General features: G+C 44.4%; 1 long non-coding RNA gene across 1 annotated transcript; it reads left to right on the top strand.

Moving 5' to 3' along the window:
- Positions 1-229: 229 nt before the first annotated feature.
- On the top strand, positions 230-9,748 carry LOC130592664 (uncharacterized). Its single transcript, XR_008970626.1, has 3 exons — positions 230-284; positions 1,005-1,065; positions 9,517-9,748. It is a non-coding gene; the product is annotated as an uncharacterized LOC130592664 (long non-coding RNA).
- The last annotated feature ends 8,398 nt before the right edge of the window (positions 9,749-18,146 follow it).

The following is an 18,146-nucleotide window of genomic DNA, read 5'->3' as shown; positions in this document are numbered from 1 at the left end:
ATACCAAAGACAATTCTTCTGTACTGTTTGTACAGCTGCCTGTGGACTTGTGCAGTATAATATCTCAGCAGTTTTCATTGTCTGGCCATTTTATTCTGAACATCTGCTGCAAGCATTCCCGATAAAAGCAATTTAACTGCTTTTGGCTGGACTCACCTCTCTTCTAAGACTCTGACCTATGCTTAGTGCGCTATTGCTAGAGAGCTGCAGCTTTTTTTGATCCTGCAAAAAAAGTGCTATCCACTGTGGATGAAGCCACCAGTTTAAGGAAAACTGCTGCCTAGGTAAGCACATGCATCAGAAATTCTCAAGGATCTTGTTTCTAGGAGATAGTATGAAGACATGCTGACTTTTTCCCCCTCGTATTTTAAGATTCACAAGTGATAGATAGTCAAGGAAAGTGGAAATCCACTGAGGGCAATTAAATATTATGATGATCTCCTGTTTCAGTAGGACCTTAAATCACAGATGTTTGGGGTGGGGAATGAAGTAAGTATGCATGGAGGTGGGGAGGGATTCACTGTATGCATGCTCCATACCTGTGTTCTTTCCCTCAGCGTCTCTTGTTCACTGCTGTTGGAGCCAGAACACAGGGCTAGATGGACTTTCAGTGTGAATCTGTGTGACTGTTCTGGTGTTAGAAAATATCTGCTGTGGCAAGTCTCTGTCTGCCCTATCAAAGACTTTCTGAAAGCCAATATAATACAGACAGGATAGCTGCTATTCTTCCATTAATTTAAATCATGTGGAAAATATTGTCAATGCAAGAATAGGACAAAACCTAAGTTGCATTGGAAGCTTGTTCCTGACAGTGTTGTGGGCTCTGCGTAGTGCTGTTATGCAAAAAGAATTGTAACAAGCAACAGCATGTTTACATCCTGATTGTTACAGTAGTTTAAATCCGCTGAGGAAATCTTCAGTGCTTTTTTCCCCATCCTTAGGGAATTGCTAGGAGTAGGTTCCTTTCCCAGGCTCAGCTGAAGTGATGGAGCTTTGTTTTGAAGCTTTCTTTGCAGAGCTGCTGAAAGAAAATGGCAGGAGTTTTATCCTGGTGTTAAAGACTCCGTGAGTCTTTAACAACTGCTTTGAAATCCCCTAAGCTGATATTTGCTTGTGATTAATATAAAATTCTACCTTTATGCTGATAAAGGTGAATTTTATTTCAAGTAATATCTATTCAACATAATGTATAAAAAGTTCCACTTAATGTTTTCTTTATTCTTCAAAGCTAGAGAGACTATTTCCCTGTCAGTTTTGATTGAGTCACTCTAGTTGCAACTGATTCACCTGTAGGTCTCTGGCACCTCACACTCCTGCGGAAGCCTGTCAATAACGTTTAGTTCTTTCCTACAGCTGATCTTTTGCAGGATCAGACTGGAACCCTTTTCCTTAGTCTTTTTCCCCTACCTATTACTAGTGAGGATGTTTAGAGCAGCCTGTTTATTTTCATGAGGTCTTCTCTTATTGTATTTAGATGTAATTTTTACCTTTTACCTTCTATCCTCAGGAAATCACAAAACTGCAATATTCACGTGTGTGTGTGGCATACATTGTCGAGAACTGGATCCCACATGGATGAGTTCTTTGAGGGTTGAAGTTCAAGTTCTCTCGTATGTCTTAGAATTTTTGGTTTTGGTTTTTTTTTGGGTGTGGTTGTTTGTTTGGTGGTGGTTTTCTTTTCAGTAAGATGTCGTGGTTTCAACTCAGTCAGCCACGCAGTCGCTCTCTCACAACCTCCCCCTTCCTCCCCACCTGCTCCCAGGCGGATGGGAAGGAGAATCAAAAGAATGTAACTCCCACAGGTTGAGATAAGAACAGTCCAGTAACTAAGGTATAACACAAATCACTGCTGCTACCGCCAATAATAATAATGATAAGGGAAATAACAAGGGAAGAGAATACACCCGCTCACCACCCTCCAACCGACACCCTGTCCGACCGAGCAGTGATCTAACCCTCCCGGGTAACTGCTCCCAGTTTATATACTGGGCATGATGTGCTGTGGTATGGAATACCTCTTTGGTCAGTTTGGGTCAGGTGTCCTGTCTCTGCTTCCTCCCGGCTTCCCCTCCTCCCTGGCAGAGCATGAGGCTCACAAAGTCCTTGGTCAGGGTAAACATTCCTGAGCAGCAACTAAAAACGTCAGTGTTATCAGCTCTGTTCCCAGGCGGAAAGTCAAAAACACAGCACTGCACCGGGTACTAAGAAGGAGAAAAATGACTGCTACAGCTGAACCCAGGACATAAGATTACGAGGTTAGGGAAGGGAGAGAGAAGCATTTGTATTCCTGACCACATTGTCCAGATCTGCCGTATATGCTCACACAAGCTCTTTACAGTTATGAGAAAGTTTACCTGGTAATACATGTCTCACTTTCAATTTCACTTGCTGACATAGTTCCTGTCTTTATTTCTAATGTGTGAAACAGTTCTCTGTGGCCCATTGATGTTACTTATTTCATCCTTATCTATCCCTACTTGCACAGTCACCTTACCTGTGAATGGTTTGGTATTATAACCTTGCTGTAACAAATTCTTTGACGACATGATGTTGGAGCAAGTCCAGAGGAGACCACTAAGATGATCAGAAGGCTGTAGCACCTCTCCCATGAATACAGACTGAGAGAGTTGGGCTTGTTCAATCTGGAGAAGAGAAGCTCTGGGGAGACCTTATAGCAGCCTTCCAGTACCTAAAAGTGGCCTAAAAGAAAGCTGGAGAAGGGCTTTTTGCAAGGGCGTGTAGTGACAGTACAAGGGGGAATTGCTTTAAGATAACAGAGGGAGATTTAGATTAGATATTAAAAAGAAATTCTTCAGTGTGAGGGTGGTGAGACACTGGAACAGTTGCCCAGAGAAGGTGTGGATGACTCATCCATGGAAGTGTTCAAAATCAGGCTGGACGGGGCCTTGAGCAACCTTGTCTAGTGGAAAGTGTCCTTGCCCATGGCAGAGGGTCTGAAGCTAGATGATCTTTAAGGTCCTTTCCAACCCAAAGCATTCTATGATGATAGCACTTGTCTGTCATCTTCACTGCACCTTCTTGTTTAAGGGTAGTGCTGAATGATTTTCAACAGCATAATCCATGTCAAGAACCTTGCCCCTATTGCTGGTCTTTTTCTTGCACAGTGTTTTACTTGGGAGCAGAGCAGTGTCTCCCTCCAGCCAGCATGCCTCAGAGGTTCATCACTTCCTTGTTCTTCAATTTACTGCAACCTACTCCTGGCTGTCTGCACTCAAATCATGCTGAGCAGATCACTGCTCTCTCCATCTTGCCTATGACTCAAGCTGCTTTTCCAGCTGGACTCTCTGTAGGTATGTTCTGGAAACCTATCTGTAATAGGTTTGTTGTTCCAGGCTTTCTCTTCAAGTTTCTAACTTCTGGCCAAGATAGTTTGGTTAGGATCAGACAGCAGGGGTCCACTAAGTGGTCCAAGGCTCAAAATAGCTGCCAGCATGCTCCTTCTTCCACCTGAGAAGTATCTTCTGACAGGTTGAGTTGTCAGCTCATCCAAAGGCTCCAGTCCTCATCTCCATTTCTTGATCTGAGAAAGCAGTTTTGCTTGGCCTCTATGCTTGTATCTCCTAGACCCCTGCCACTGTCAATGTCAGAAATCCCCCTGGCGCTGTGCATGCTGAGTGTGAGGAGGGTTGAGGAATCTTGCACCGCAATAAAGCGTAAGTCCCATGCACTTTTTTTCTTACAGTAAGAGGAAGAAGTAGCAAAGAATGTGCAAAGCTAAGGAGAAGTGGGCACTCAGTCAACATCTTTGTTGTGCAAGGATGGTAGAAAAATTGTTTTCTTTCTTGTTTTTACATTAGCAATTCAGGTCTTGTCTACCCTGTTTGTTTTTTCTTCAGTGGAGAACTAATAGTATTATGACAGTGCAAGTAAAAGCTGACGAATTTAGAGTAGAATTGCTTTTCCTACAGAGTGTTTTAAGCAGTCTGTATTTAGCTAACATTTATCTAACTCCTCTCCTAACCAACAGTTGGAAGAGAAAAATCTTTGCAGTTCAACACCTCCTCCTCTCTCCCTTTCCCTAGAAGCTGCAAAACCTCCCACTCCACTTCTCTAGATATTCCGAGGAGACCTCTGCCAAAAAACAACTTCATGTTTGATTTTTTTTTTTTTTTGAGTAAGAAAAAGCAGAAAACAAAACACTTCCAGCCTCTCATACACAAAGAATCAGAACAGGGCATGAGTCCAATTTGTTTCCCTTCTCATATTTCCTGAACGTGTACTCTCCCAGAGGCAATCAAAGCACTCTGCTACATGCTCTACCCACCATCCTTGCTATGGCTCTGGGGCAGGAGCAGTATCAAGGCTATCTCTAATGTGACCCTGTTCTTCAGGGTGGGCACCAAAGCAGAGACTTTTGCAGGCTCCCGAGTGTCTGGCAGCAAACAAGATCCCGTCTTTGACAGCTTTGGATGAACTCTTCAGTGATGCCACGAGCCCACAGTGCAGATTCTGTTTCTCCCTCGTAGTCATTGTCTCTGTAGCCATTAACCATACCTCATGCAGTTTGTCGGTGTGGAGGCTTTTTTCCAATTCAGACCATGGCCAGGCTTCCCAAGGACTTGCCCAGGAGATGGCAGGCAGAGATCATCTCACCCATAGTCACTTGCCAGCACTGGGGAAAGGCTGTACTGGGGTGAAATGAGCTGTGCTCAGTCCTTGGGAACTGGCCTCCTTGTTCCACTGAGGACAGAGCCTGGATGAAAGAAATGAAAGAGGCTTCCAGTTCAAGCTCCCAGCCAGCCCACTGATGAGGTCTCAGCTGGGACAATTGAACAAGCCCTGTGCAATTAGATTCTGGCTGGTGTGGGATGATGACAGTGCCACTGAGCAGTCTGCAGGGCACTAGCCTGCACATGCCAGGCCAGAGCTTGTAGCAGGAAGCTGGAATACTTCCATTTTTAAGAGCCTATTTTTTTTCTCTTTCCTGTCTAGAAACTCCTTTCCTTTAAACCTGCTGATCAGTTGGGAAACCTCACTGCAGGCTCCTGACCACTAGCAGCAGCCAGGCTTGCTTTCTTCCTACCATGCATGAGAAGTTAAATCCTGCTCCCTCTGAAATGTAGTCAGTTCCAAGGTAGCAGAGAAAAGGCGTCTAAAACCTCTTTTTTTTTTCTACAAGTTTCTTTACTTAACAAGACCACATGGTCTGAGAAGGCTGTTGCCTCTTTCCAACCTTTACCAGCCACAGGTAAGCAGCAGCTCTGGCATCTCATTCATGCTGCACAACTGGTTCCCACTAAGCTGAAGGTACACGCTGATTTGCTTGGGAGGTGGGCTCACCTCTTTCTCATTTGCAGTCTCTAGACATCCTGAAGGTTGATATAGGAGGCTTTCTTGCATAAGAACTCTCTCAAGTGGCTTTCCAATCCTCTTATCCTGCTACTGTTCCCTTACAGGGCCACTGCAACCATAGTTTGACTGATGGTCAAGAAATATATCAATGCTTCCAGTTACCTCTTAACAAAGTGGTATGAATGGATCAAATTCCCATGAGAGACCCTCATCAGGTACTACAAAGTAAAATTAAAGTTTCAACATGCAGTAAGCAAAGGAATGCAGAGTCCTAGTGCACCTCCAAGTTGAGCACACATCCAATTTACAGTGCTTTTACTGCTAGAAATCAAATGTCAGCATCTCCTGCTCCTTCCCTTTATCCTCTAAAACCTTTTGGAATCCCATGGTCCCCCTATGTGAAACCTGCTTCCCACCTGACTTCTTCTGCAACCTTTCCATGAGAAATAGTGCTACCTCCCAAGCATCCCACATATCCCATACATGTCCCAGGACAACCCAGATGCCACTCTAGGGCTTGCAGCCTAACTACTGAAATCCTAATAGAAATTTCAGTACATGAGGAAGTATGGGCAAAAGACCTCCCAGTCACTGGCAGCTACACCAGTGGTAAAAGCCTTCTTCCACATCACAAAGGATGTCCAAAGAGCTCCTCTCCAGAAGTGCTTTCTCTAAAGCTCCAGTTTGCAGGTTGGAGGTGGTGACTGCTGCCTTTCTGAGTTTACTATTCACTGGAAATCATGTTGGCAACCACATTAGGAGGATAGTTCTGAAGCTTTGCCTTGTCCTATTGGACTTTCTGACTAGCTTGCAAAGAAAATCTTAACAGCTTGCAGATGTAGACACTGGGACAGTGGTAACTCATGAATAGGACCTTGATGCTGAGTGCAATCTTTTGGTGTATTAGTACAGCCAAATGGAGGCACCTTCTCACCCAGAAGCAAGGAGTTGGGACCAGGCTTATTGCACAGGATGAGGTTCCAGGGAGACGGTCATTTCTGAAGGCTGCTGGAGGTGCAGAGGGGAAGATGATGATGAACAATAAGAAGGTGCATGCTGTACTGATGACTGAGAGCTAAGCCAATTCCCTGGTGCATAAAGCAGACAGTGAGTGGGAGTGGTGCGATTGTGTTTCCTCTGTGTTCAGTGCTGGTGCAGATGCAGATGCAATATGATTTCCTTCTGAAATAAAATCAAGTCCTCTAAAGACAGAGGGGCTTGCAAAGCTGTGAGACAAACCAGCTCAATGCATACCAGGTAATATTCTGGTTACAGCTTTTCCTTGCCAACAGTGTCTTAAATGTGGGTTTGCCACACAGCTGCACAGCTGTCTAGCTTTGATGGCAAATTCTGTCCTGGCCTGAAGGAGAAACTTTATCAAGAACTTCAGTAGTCACAACCAGCTGTGAAGCTTTTTCAGGGAAGTCGGCGTTTCACGTGAACACTGAGTGCTGTGTAAATTTTTGATTTTTTTTTTTTTTTTTAGTTATTTTTTGAATTGGTGACTCAGATTCTCCCCTGTCCCTCCTGTAGGGCAATGTACTGCAAAGACTGCGTGGTATGGAGAGAGATGGAGGGAAACTTCTGCCTGGCCATGTGGTTCTTCACCTGCTGGCTTCCTCTTTTCAAGAAAAAAACAGTAATTTTCAAACTAAAAATTCCATTTAGACAATTTTTTCTTCTTTTTTTTACCCCAGAAATGCTGGTTTAGGGTTTTTTTTGAAGTACTCTTTTCAGCTGGAACTGTCAACTTGAACTCAGCATGCTTTTGTTTGGAGCAGCACAATATGTCAAACTGGCAATTCACAGAATAATGTTTTTCTGACCTTCACTGACTAAAGAGCCCACATCACAGAGGCTATCAAGGCAGGTGAACAGCCCTGCCCATGGGATGGTCAGGATGTGAGTGCAGCAAAGCACAGCACGCTGCCAGGACAGTGGGGTAAGAGCGGGTGCCTCCTGGGCTCATGTTCATCACCTTGATGAGTGACCTTCAAGGGAGGGCAAGGATGGAGCTGGCAAAACTCTGCTCCTACGTTAGCAAGGGACCAAATAAGACTCAGATGAAATTCAGTGGTGACAGAGGCTAAATAATGGCTCTTCAGAAAATTAATTTGAAGTGCTTATACTTTATTGGCTTTCCCAATTAACTGTGACAGCCAGAGGAGAAAACAAGCCAGCATGTTGCTGCGGATAGCCAATTCCCTGAGCGGTAGCGAGGCAGGTGCAAAGAGCAGGGCATTGGCCTGCCAAGGAGATGTGGAAAATGAAGCTGAAAAAACACCCCACTGCAGGACTTCTTATAATGGCTGCAGTCAAGCAGGACTTTGATCTCTATCCACAGGCTGGTAGGGGTGACAGATGTGTTGAGCACCTCTTTCTCCTCTGAGATTCTGGCACAGCCAGGGGCTGTCATTTGTTGGCCAACATGACCAGCAAGCCTGGCCTTACAAGTCAAGCCCAGGTCAGCAGGAGCCTCATCAAGGGGAGCAGTGAGTGGCAGGGCTTTTCTTTGGGATTGTAATCGTAAGGTCAGAAGGATTAATTAGTCATAGCCTCTTGTGATTGAGAAAGAAAGCAGAAGAAATACTGCTGTCCATCAGAGAGAGAGTTCATTGGAAACTCAGACCTGCTAATGGAGTGGAACTTTGGACAGCTGAAGCTGATACTCATATGGCATCCTGGCATCCTTTCCACCTTCTTCACAACCTTTTAGCAGTCTGGTCAGATCCTCCATCTCCTGGAGAAGGAGGGCAGCTCTGCCCAGCCAGGGAGCCAGGATGGGGGCAGACAGGGTGGCAGCAGCCTCCATTTAGAAAGCTACAAGCTACTATAGAAAATGACACCTTTGGCAAATGGGAGCAAAACTGCTCTTTTGTGTTCTTCCACACTTGACAAAACTAGGCTTTGTACTCAGTCACTATAAATACACAGAATTGCACCTGGGACACATCTTAATTGGATTCTCAATTTTTCCAGTGAAGAAATAACCCTAGGAAGTCCTAAGTATTAGCTAATAGTTCACTCCAAGACTATAATAATGCTGTCAAATAGCTTGCTTTCAGCTTTTACCTACAACTGGGTGTGCAGTTCCATGACTGTAATTCCTGCAGGAGCACTTCAACCTGGAGGTAAATTGGGTTGTCTCAGGCTTTGTTTCAGGCCAGGTTTCCCTCCAGGTTTGCCCACCTGTGAGCATTAGTGAAGGCAGATGATGTATCCAGAGGTGATGAAGGTCTATGCTAAAAGACTCCTCCATGTTCCTGTCTTGGAAGGCAAGTGTGAAAAGGGGTCAGGACTGCAAAGCATCAGGGCAGGCAATGGGAGCATGTTGCCAACCTGTACAGAGGAAGCAAGTCAGAGATAATTAACCTTACATAATGAGGCTGAAAGGCAATGCACATAAAGCTGCTGAAGAGAAACAGTCTTTCCCTGGTGCGCTGGCTGTGGAAGTCATTAGCTTAGTGCTGTGGTGGCAAGTTCAAGAGCAGAGCAGGTAGGTGCTGCCATCATCCCTGTTGCAGGGGTCAGGTTCAAATGAGATGATGTTAGAATCCATTTAAAAGCATTGTTATTTATATTTTACTTTTTTCCTGAAAACTGGATAGTGATACGTAACCAGTATTGAATGCTAAACGTTTCCATACAAGTCACTCTCACTAATGCATAACCTTTGAGATTCAATTGCAGTTGTGGGAAGGTGATTGCTTGGGATTTGTTGATAAGATTAACAGTCAATAGTGATATTTGAATGCTAGACCTAAGAAGTGATGATGTGTGGCTGGATAAGCTCACTTCCCGGCATGTCGTTACACGGCTGGGTGCTCGGCTCAATCCCTGTGGTGGTGAGCTGTAAGCCTGGAGGGGTTTCAGAGCAGTGCTCCCTTCCATGCTGACATTTCAACTGGGTGCAAATGACACAAAGTTTTCTGTTTTATGAGGAAGGTCATGTCCACACACTTTCAGGCTATCTGCAGTTCCCAGCTGCTTTAGCAAAAGTAACAGCTGGGGCATGGTGTTTTCCTTGCAGCTTGGGCTGTTAGAATAGCCATCTCCTGATGCCTGAAGGAAGCAGGACAGTGGGTTGGGGATTAATCCGTAGTGTTTGAGGGGTTTGTATTTTATATTTTACTTTACACTTTGTTTTACGTTTTATTTTAGCTTCTTCTGCAGTTTCCTGATGTTGTGCACTTGCTTTCACAGGAATGTGATTGGGCTTTTAACGCACGCGTGGCAGATGTGGAGTAGAGCTGTATGACTGAGTACAGCTTGTGTGCAGGCAAAACTGCTTCCAAAAACTCTGGAGGTAAATCAGGCCTGCAAAATTGGAGATTTTGTGAAAAATTTGGCTGAGTTTGCAAACAGTATAGCTAGCTCTAAAAAGACTTGAGGGGTTTCTGGTCTTCAAAATAGCACAAGCAGATGGTAACAGGCTATTTTTGAACTTCAGTTAGATAATTTTGCTAAATATTTTTCTTCCCTCTGCAATTCGAAATTATCTGTAATTCAGGCGGTGCCATCGCTCATGCTGCAAGGAGCCGGAAGAGAGGCCTCTGGGCCCTGGGGCAACGCGTGGGGCTCGCTATGGAGGGTGAGTCACCTACTGCAAAAGGTGCAGGTAGGGCTTTGTTAGCATGTTCAGTTAATGTTTTACTGTGTTTGGCAGTGAGGAAGCACCCTGCCATGACCCAACTGTAAAATGTGTCTGCAGGCAATGTCCCTAGGGTATTCTTCAGAAGGGACACGGTGTTAAAGAAACCCAAACCTGTTTGTCTGAGCCTTGGCAAGGTGGGAGTTGTCATTACCTTCAGGAGAGTGCTCACAGAGGCACACAGACTGTTTGCTAACAGGATGCAGAGCCTTCTTTCTCCAGGCCTACAAACCTTCTTCAGTCTACTGAATATGGTCTGGATCTCTTTTCTGGCCAATACCTCACAAATGTGCCATTTTTCAAGCTTTCTGGCATGCTTAGAGCTTGCTTGTTTGGAGTAAGTCAGGGCTAGTTTTTGCCATAGCAGGTATCTGTTTTTATACATGACCCATTTTAATCTAGGTTGAATGTCCTTTTCTGTTTTAGCATACATGGATGAGTTGAGATATTTGGATGAGTTAGAGATATTTAAGAATGGGGATTGCATTTACAATTAGCAGCCTACTCGAATCTGATTTGCCTTTCAAGTATATGTGTGGCCCAAAAGTCAGGCCAGGAGCTATGGAGCCAGGGGAGACTGTTGCCCCAGAGAGAAGCCTTTGCTGGCGTGGGACTGAGCTGCGCTGACAGGGTTGAATCAGTGGTGTTTAGTGTCAGAAAGATAAATAGAGGATTTCATTCACAGTGATGGTGACAGAGAAGTCTTTCACCAGCTTCAGGGCTATGTTATTTTTTTCAGAAGCAAAATTTTTTTCTCTTTTTTTAGATGAGGCAGAGATTACTGCTGAGCCCATGACCTCATTTCAGTGATTTACTGAAGCAGCTATGAGTAGAGCACAGCTGTTTGCTCCTGGTCCGAAAGCCCATTTCCTGGTCCATCACCTGGGTGTCCCTGGGCAGTGACAAATCTGTATCAGACCTGCCCTGAAGTAAGAGAGAGTGGAGATCTGTGCTAGCCCTGTGTCTATGAATTGGGAATGCGACCCCTCCAGCACAGACATGTTCACAGTTTTCGGCTCCTCTTGGTAGATGACTTTTCTATTTTTAGCAGGGGGAGGATCTCTTTTTTTCCCCTGGTAGTTTTAAACCTCTAAGTGAGAAAACTGCTTATTTTCCGTCTGTGAGAGTCAGCTACCTCTGGTGTGGTGAGGATGAGTGTGTGGCAGCAGCAGTCAACATCTGTCTCTTAGACTGAACCTGGTCCATTTGCTTTCCCCTCCCATGTGCGCCAGTCAGTCTGTCTTTCGTGGAGAACAATGGCCAGAAAGCATCAAAGATTTGCAGCCCTGAGAAGGGACAAGGCAGAGGCAAAGCCCATGATCAATATTAATAGTGACTCCAGGGGGTTGCTGGGTCCTCATTAGAGAAAACAGATTGCTGATAATGTTCTCACCCTTACGCTAATGTCTGATCTTTCATTCCTCCATCAGCAACACCTCCCACCACATCTGAGCTCAGTGTCCTGGAGAAGAGTGTGCTTAGCTTAAAGGTGAGGTCAAGGTAATTTCAAGATGTGCTAAAAGAAAAAGCAACGGCAGGCTGGCAGCCAGGAAAGGAAAAATTGGCCCCATTGTTAAAGGAAGAAAAGATTATCAGAGGGCTTTTAAAAATGTCAAGAGTGGAGTATTGCTGTGTGTTCTTTGCTTATTGAGTAGAGTTTGAGGGAGGTTTGCCTTAAATATACCTTCCATATTAATATACAGAAACATGTTTTTTAGTGAACTTGAAACATTAGCTAGAATAGTCTTTGGATAAAAAGGCAGTCATTATTTCTTCGAGCACACCTTCTACTGCTGAGCAAATGTTCCAGTGTGGCAGGATGGTGGGTTCAAAAATAGCTGCTCACTCCAGAGCCTCCCAGTGTGGCTGGGACGTAAATGAAATGTTTCACTGTGAGCAGTCATTGATGTGGTCCAAGAGCTGCAGTCAGCAAGCCCTCCTTTCACTGAAACCACGGGAAGCACAAGGCAGTAGGAAAAGCTTGCAGAAAGAGAGGGTTTGGCCATCTTCGTAAAGCACCAAACCTTTCAGGAGATATTTTAAAAAATCATCACTTGCTGGACTGTTATGGCACCAGTCATAAAAATCACAGGAAACTGGGTGGAAGGGCACTGACAAGGCGTTATCTTGGGTGATATACCTGTGCTGTTTCTCAAGGTACTTGTCGAATCTCTTAAAGAAAAGTTGATTCAGCAACTGTAGTGCTTTGCTCCCACTGACCCAAAGCTCTGCTGGGTTTCATCCGAATCTACCTCACTGTAACGTGCACACATAACTTTTGTCCTACCCACAGTAGGAAACAGGGAAAAATATATTTCTGCTTTTCTTTATTTCCTTTGAATTCATCCTCTCTCCTCCAGGCAGAACAGACCCCCTTCTGACCTTCCTACGCAAGTTCTGTTTCTGTGCCTTTGCTCACCCAGATTTTGTCTCCTCTAAACTCCCTCTAGAACGCTCAAGACCTTCTTAAATTGACTCAAAACTGAAGGCAGTAACTCAAGTTAAAATCTTGCCAGTGTTGCACAGACTAGAATTACACGTGTGTTATCAGCAGCAAACCTGTTTGTATGTCACAGTAAGGTATTTGACTTCTGGTTCAGCAATGTTGATTTGCAGTCAAGTTGTGACCTACTAAAACCTTCAGATCTTTTCCTACTCAGCTGACACCAAGCTAGTTTCTTATCTCTCATAAACATGAAGGCCTGTTCTTCCCTACAGGTGGGACTTCGAATTTGTTCTCAATTTCCATCCTACCTTTTTTTTCAGAATATATATTTGTTTGTGATCCAGCACGGAGCAGCCTGCCCCATGCTATGTTTATAGATGTGTAAGCATCTTTTCTATCCCATTATTAACATCAGTACTGAAGATGCTGTGGGATGCAGGCCCTTGTAAATATGTCTTTTGGGCTGTAAATAACTCCAGTCTCACTGTGAGAGACTGATTATGGAGTACAGTTGAATATAGTCACTGAGATCTATTGTACTCCTGAATTATAGCTGTAGTTACTGCAGACTGTTCCCCAGTGTGGGTCTCCCAGGCTCTAGCACCACTGACCTGGCAAGCAGTGTGCCTGCTATGCTGGCCAGCTCTCCTCTGGGCACAGCAGCAGCCCATCTCCCCCTGTACCCCCTCCTTCCCTGGGCACAGCACTCCAGCATTATGTTGTTCTTCCTGGACTCAACGCACACATTTTTTTTTCCAATGGGAATACACTGTGACAAGAGGGAGGGATGTCATGGGAAGGTTTCACTTTTGGCAAAAGAGCAATTTCATGAGAAATTTCAGGAAATGTGAAAATACTAATTTTTTTTTTATTATTATTGTTTTGTTTTGTTTTGTCTCCACTTGACAATTTTCAAAATTGTTTTTTTTCCTTTCAGTCTGTTTTTTCTTTTCCACTCCCAGCTCTCATCACCACCTCCCCTCAGCTTTTCCCTCCATCTGCTTGCCAGGGGAAGTACAATATTCACATATTCTTTCCAAATATTCCTTTTTCCACTGTCTAACCTTTCAAAACTTCAATTTGTAGAAGTTAGAGAATGGAAAAAAAAAACCAGAACTGTGAAACCAAAAATGCTGATTTTTTTTCTAGGACGTGTGGAGCCATTCTTGTGCAGGGACACAAGTAGGACAGTTCAAGTTAAGAAAAAAATAACAATGTCACTTGGTGGCCAAGAGGAAGCAATGGAGAAGGAAGGAAAACAGTGCAAAAGCAAAATGCATTTAATGGTGGGGCAGGGGGAAGGTTGGGTTATGCTCTGACATGGCAATGCATAAACACATTCATAATTTGAAAAGGGTTGATATTCACCCCTCTCTCCCCCTTTCTTTGCCCTGACCAGGTTCCTCTGATGGGCTGTATCTCCTCAGTCTGGTTCCGCTCCCCATGGGGATGCCTGTGATGGAGTGACATGTCTCAGGCATACTGTCCTTTTCTCTCCCATCTCTATAGAACTAAATACATCATTTTCATACCATAGAAGCACCAAGGGTTCCCAATGATCACACCACAATATAAAAGCCTTTCTTGCTTTTTTTTTTTAATGTTTCATGTGAAGAGTCAAGAAAGCCCTGATTACAAAAGTAAAAGAGATAAACTCTTCTATAAACTTAAACCAAGCACTATTACTTTTGGAGAGGGTGCAAAATGTGTTTCAAAACAGGACTGTTGACTGGAGTTCCGTTGGCCACCATGTCATCCCCAAAGCAACAAGGCTGCTAACCTCATCCACTAGATAACCCCGCTCCCTGACGAAGGTGGTAATTAAGGGCCGTGTTCTCAGCAGCTCTACAAAAATAGGCTTGTTTGACTGGAGGAACTGGGCAAATTGCAGCACACATAGATAGTAGCATGGCACAAATGCTGATTTTTCCACATGTGGATGTGTGTACCCAGAAACAGCAAGGGCTTATTCTGGGAAACCTGCTGGAAATGTGGCCAGAGCTGCATGTGTACCATGCACTAAAGGTTGCAGCTGAGCATACAGCCTATGTTCCCACAGGGAGCACACACTGCGCTGCCCGAGCTGCAAGGATGATTGTAGGAGTGGCAGGATTTCAGGGCCTCACCTTGAACCAGAAGTTAGACTTTGCAAAGTCCCAGTTTGTGCCAGTGCAGCACAGTGCTATGGACTGCACTGTGGTAAATCCTGATTTCTAAGGATGGTGTCTCTCAGGAGTATTTTTCTATGTCCCCATGCTCTCTACTCTTCCAAAGGCTCTGTTAAAAGCTGTTTATGTGTCATTTGTCTCATTTTTTCCATTCTTGCTTGTTGTTTTGAGGGTATCTTATCTGGAAACATTTTCTGGTTAAATATTTGAAAAAGACCTGAACTGAGAAGCTACACCCTAAGCTTCCCTGAAATATGTGTTGGTTTATATTAAGGTCTCTCTATGCTCTTCAAAAAAGCAAACCAAGGAGCTCCAATCTCCTGATGGATGAAAATGCATTCCTTGTTTTGTGTTCTCTAAGTTTTCAGTTGTATTTCCCAACCACGATTTCTGCTAATACGGTGTCTTTTCACATTAACACCTCGCCATAGGTGGTACGTCCTGTTGAACCCTTTAGTGCTCTTACACAGAGCTCTTCTGTGCAGTGGCAGCACAACAGTAAATGGCTCTGGAGTGCTCTGGTACTGCCCTGGCAGCTCTGTGCAGCAGGGAAAGGCAGACCAGGTTTTATGGTATTTGAGCAAGCTGTTTGTTGAGACTGGCTACTGCATCTTATGAGCCTATTTGTACTTTCATCTTCAGCCTCTTCTCCAGTACCAAATAAAGAAATCAGGGAAAGTTTATTGCACCAAAGCTTTCAATTTCAAATTCACAGCAAAAATGTTCTATACAGAGATAGATAAAAGATTATAATAAATGATCCTACTTGGGCAAATCTTGCTGTTATTACACTGGTATAAAGCACAATCCAGCCATTGGTTCTTGAGAGGCCTCTTCACTTTCTCACCACTTGAAATAACTGCCTATCTGAAAAGTTTGCCTACCTTGGTTAGATTTGTTTGTCCTCCAGTGCTTTACAAAGTACTTGGTTAAGTCACTTTGGCAATCTCTCTAGCATCTTGCCTTCACATAAGTCATGACTGAGGGGGCATCATCTTTGCTGATGGTCTCTTTTGACCCCAGTATCCATGTCATGACTAAGTCCTCTGGATTTCTTCTCATGCTACATCTCTATAGAGCTTTCATCTAGCCATGCTACGGCCAAAGCTTCTGCCTAGACACATGTTATTTTCTGTTTTGCTCCTTGCAAGCCCCCTTCTGCTTGATCTGGACAAACAGTCCATGACCCTGTCCTGATCCATTTGTGATTATCATCCTCACCATTGCTTTAAGTGCCACTTCTTTGTCATCCTTCCCATGCCTCCCTCTTCTCCATGCCACTGAACCTGACTGGAATGGCTTCTCTTTCAGGGTCCTTCATAGCCCTCAAGGGAGGAAAGCTGGTGCCCTTTCTATTTCAAGGGATACATCACTGGTGCTGACCTCTGTAGCCTTCTCAAAAAAAACGTGACCATGGGTATCCACGCCTTATCCATCCTTGCCCTCTCATTTGTGAGATAAATGTCCATGAAGAGGCATCTTCCTCTTTCCCAGTTCTCCTGCAAACCTGGGCAGTAAGATCCAGGGCATTATAATAAAGCTGTTACACTAGAATAGTACAGGAAATACGAAAAAAGTAAATTTTCAAGCAGCTTTAGAGGTGGGATTTGTTTCTGTGGTGGGTTGCCACAGTTTGGAAAGAGCTATCTTTCAAGAAAAAAAGGCCTTTCTTTTCTTCTGCTGATTTCTGTCTGCCCTAAATATTTTCTGTATTTTCTGTGTGATTCTGTAAGAAAATTTTGCTGCTTTCTAGGCTGATGAAATGTACAGCTGGAAAATCTTACACAAATGGTCAGATTAGTCTGTCCCAGTATTGAGCAAAATAATTCCATTTTTATCCCATTTTATCCATTTATTTAACTGCTCCTCTTTGCAGGAAGTGTTATAAAGTCTTCTGTACCTTTTTCCCAGCATAGAATCATAGAATAGTTAGGGTTGGAAAGGACGTTAAGGTCATCAAGTTCCAACCCCCCTGCCACGGGCAGGGACACCTCACACTAAACCATCTCACCCAAGGCTCTGTCCAACCTGGCCTTGAACACCACCAGGGATGGAGCATTCACAACCTCCCTGGGCAACCCATTCCAGTGCCTCACCACCCTAACAGGAAAGAATTTCCTCCTTATATCCAATCTAAACTTCCCCTCTTTAAGTTTTAACCCATTACCCCTTGTCCTATTACTACAGTCCCTAATGAAGAGTCCCTCCCCAGCATCCCTATAGCCCCGCTTCAGATACTGGAAGGCTGCTATGAGGTCTCCACGCAGCCTTCTCTTCTCCAGGCTGAACAGCTCCAACTTTCTCAGCCTGTCTTCATACGGGAGGTGCTCCAGTCCCCTGATCATCCTCGTGGCCCTCCTCTGGACTTGTTCCAACAGCTCCATGTCCTTTTTATGTTGAGGACACCAGAACTGCACACAATACTCCAGGTGAGGTCTCACAAGAGCAGAGTAGAGGGGCAGGATCACCTCCTTCGACCTACTGGTCACGCTCCTTTTGATGCAGCCCAGGATACAGTTGGCTTTCTGGGCTGTGAGCGCACACTGAAGCCAGCTCATGTTCATTTTCTCATTGACCAACACCCCCAAGTCCTTCTCCGCAGGGCTGCTCTGAATCTCTTCTCTGCCCAACCTGTAGCTGTGCCTGGGATTGCTCTGACCCAGGTGTAGGACCTTACACTTGTCATGGTTAAACTTCATGAGGTTGGCATCAGCCCATCTCACAAGTGTGTCAAGGTCCCTCTGGATGGCATTCCTTCCCTCCAGCGTATCAACCGAACCACACAGCTTGGTGTCATCGGCAAACTTGCTGAGGGTGCACTCAATCCCACTGTCCATGTCAGCGACAAAGATGTTGAACAAGACCGGTCCCAACACCGTTCCCTGAGGGACACCACTTGTTACTGGGCTTCTGGCACCTATGTGCTATATTTGCTATTGCCTAGTCAGGTGTGCCTGCCCTGACTTCCCTCAGAAGCGTTGCTGCTAGGACAATGATTTCACATGCAAGAAGAATCCAGCAGAGAATATTTGTTCTGTCAATTCCTCCCAACACAGCTGCTGACTCTAACACAACAACATCTTAGGTTTATGCTTTTTCTTTTGGTATGATTTTACTTTAGGTATGATAACTTTTTGGTATGATTTCAGCATTAATGCTCTCACTCAAGCAAAACATTTGCTTCGTTTTGGGGAAATACCTCAGTTACCTTTAATCTACCGAGCTCTCACCACATAACAGAACATCTCTATCCTTCTTCTTTCATTTATAAACCTGAACCTCTGTATTGTTGTTTCCTGTATAAGGTTTGACTCAGTCTGATTCTTGGCATTTCTCACTGGTTTCTGACCCTCAATCATCAGAAATATCATCAGCAGTTGAACTTTCCAGGCTGCTGCTGGAGTAGTACAGCCTCCCATAGTGATATGACTCTTCCAGTGTGTCTCTTGCTTGTTATCATTATAGCAATATTTGTTCATGGCCAGATGAGTTTCTAGTAGGGTCCTCACACAGTCCTGTAGAGAGTAGACCATCATTCCCTAGAATGTGGTTCAACCACTTTTCACTC

The sequence above is a fragment of the Pezoporus wallicus genome, unplaced genomic scaffold (genome assembly GCF_028554395.1).
Source record: "Pezoporus wallicus isolate ANWC-B61680 ecotype Strahan unplaced genomic scaffold, APGP_CSIRO_Pwel_v1 contig_7068, whole genome shotgun sequence".
NCBI classification, from domain to species: domain Eukaryota; kingdom Metazoa; phylum Chordata; class Aves; order Psittaciformes; family Psittacidae; genus Pezoporus; species Pezoporus wallicus.
The sequence above is the reverse complement of the archived record's forward strand: the minus strand, read 5'-3'. Positions and strand labels throughout refer to the sequence as shown.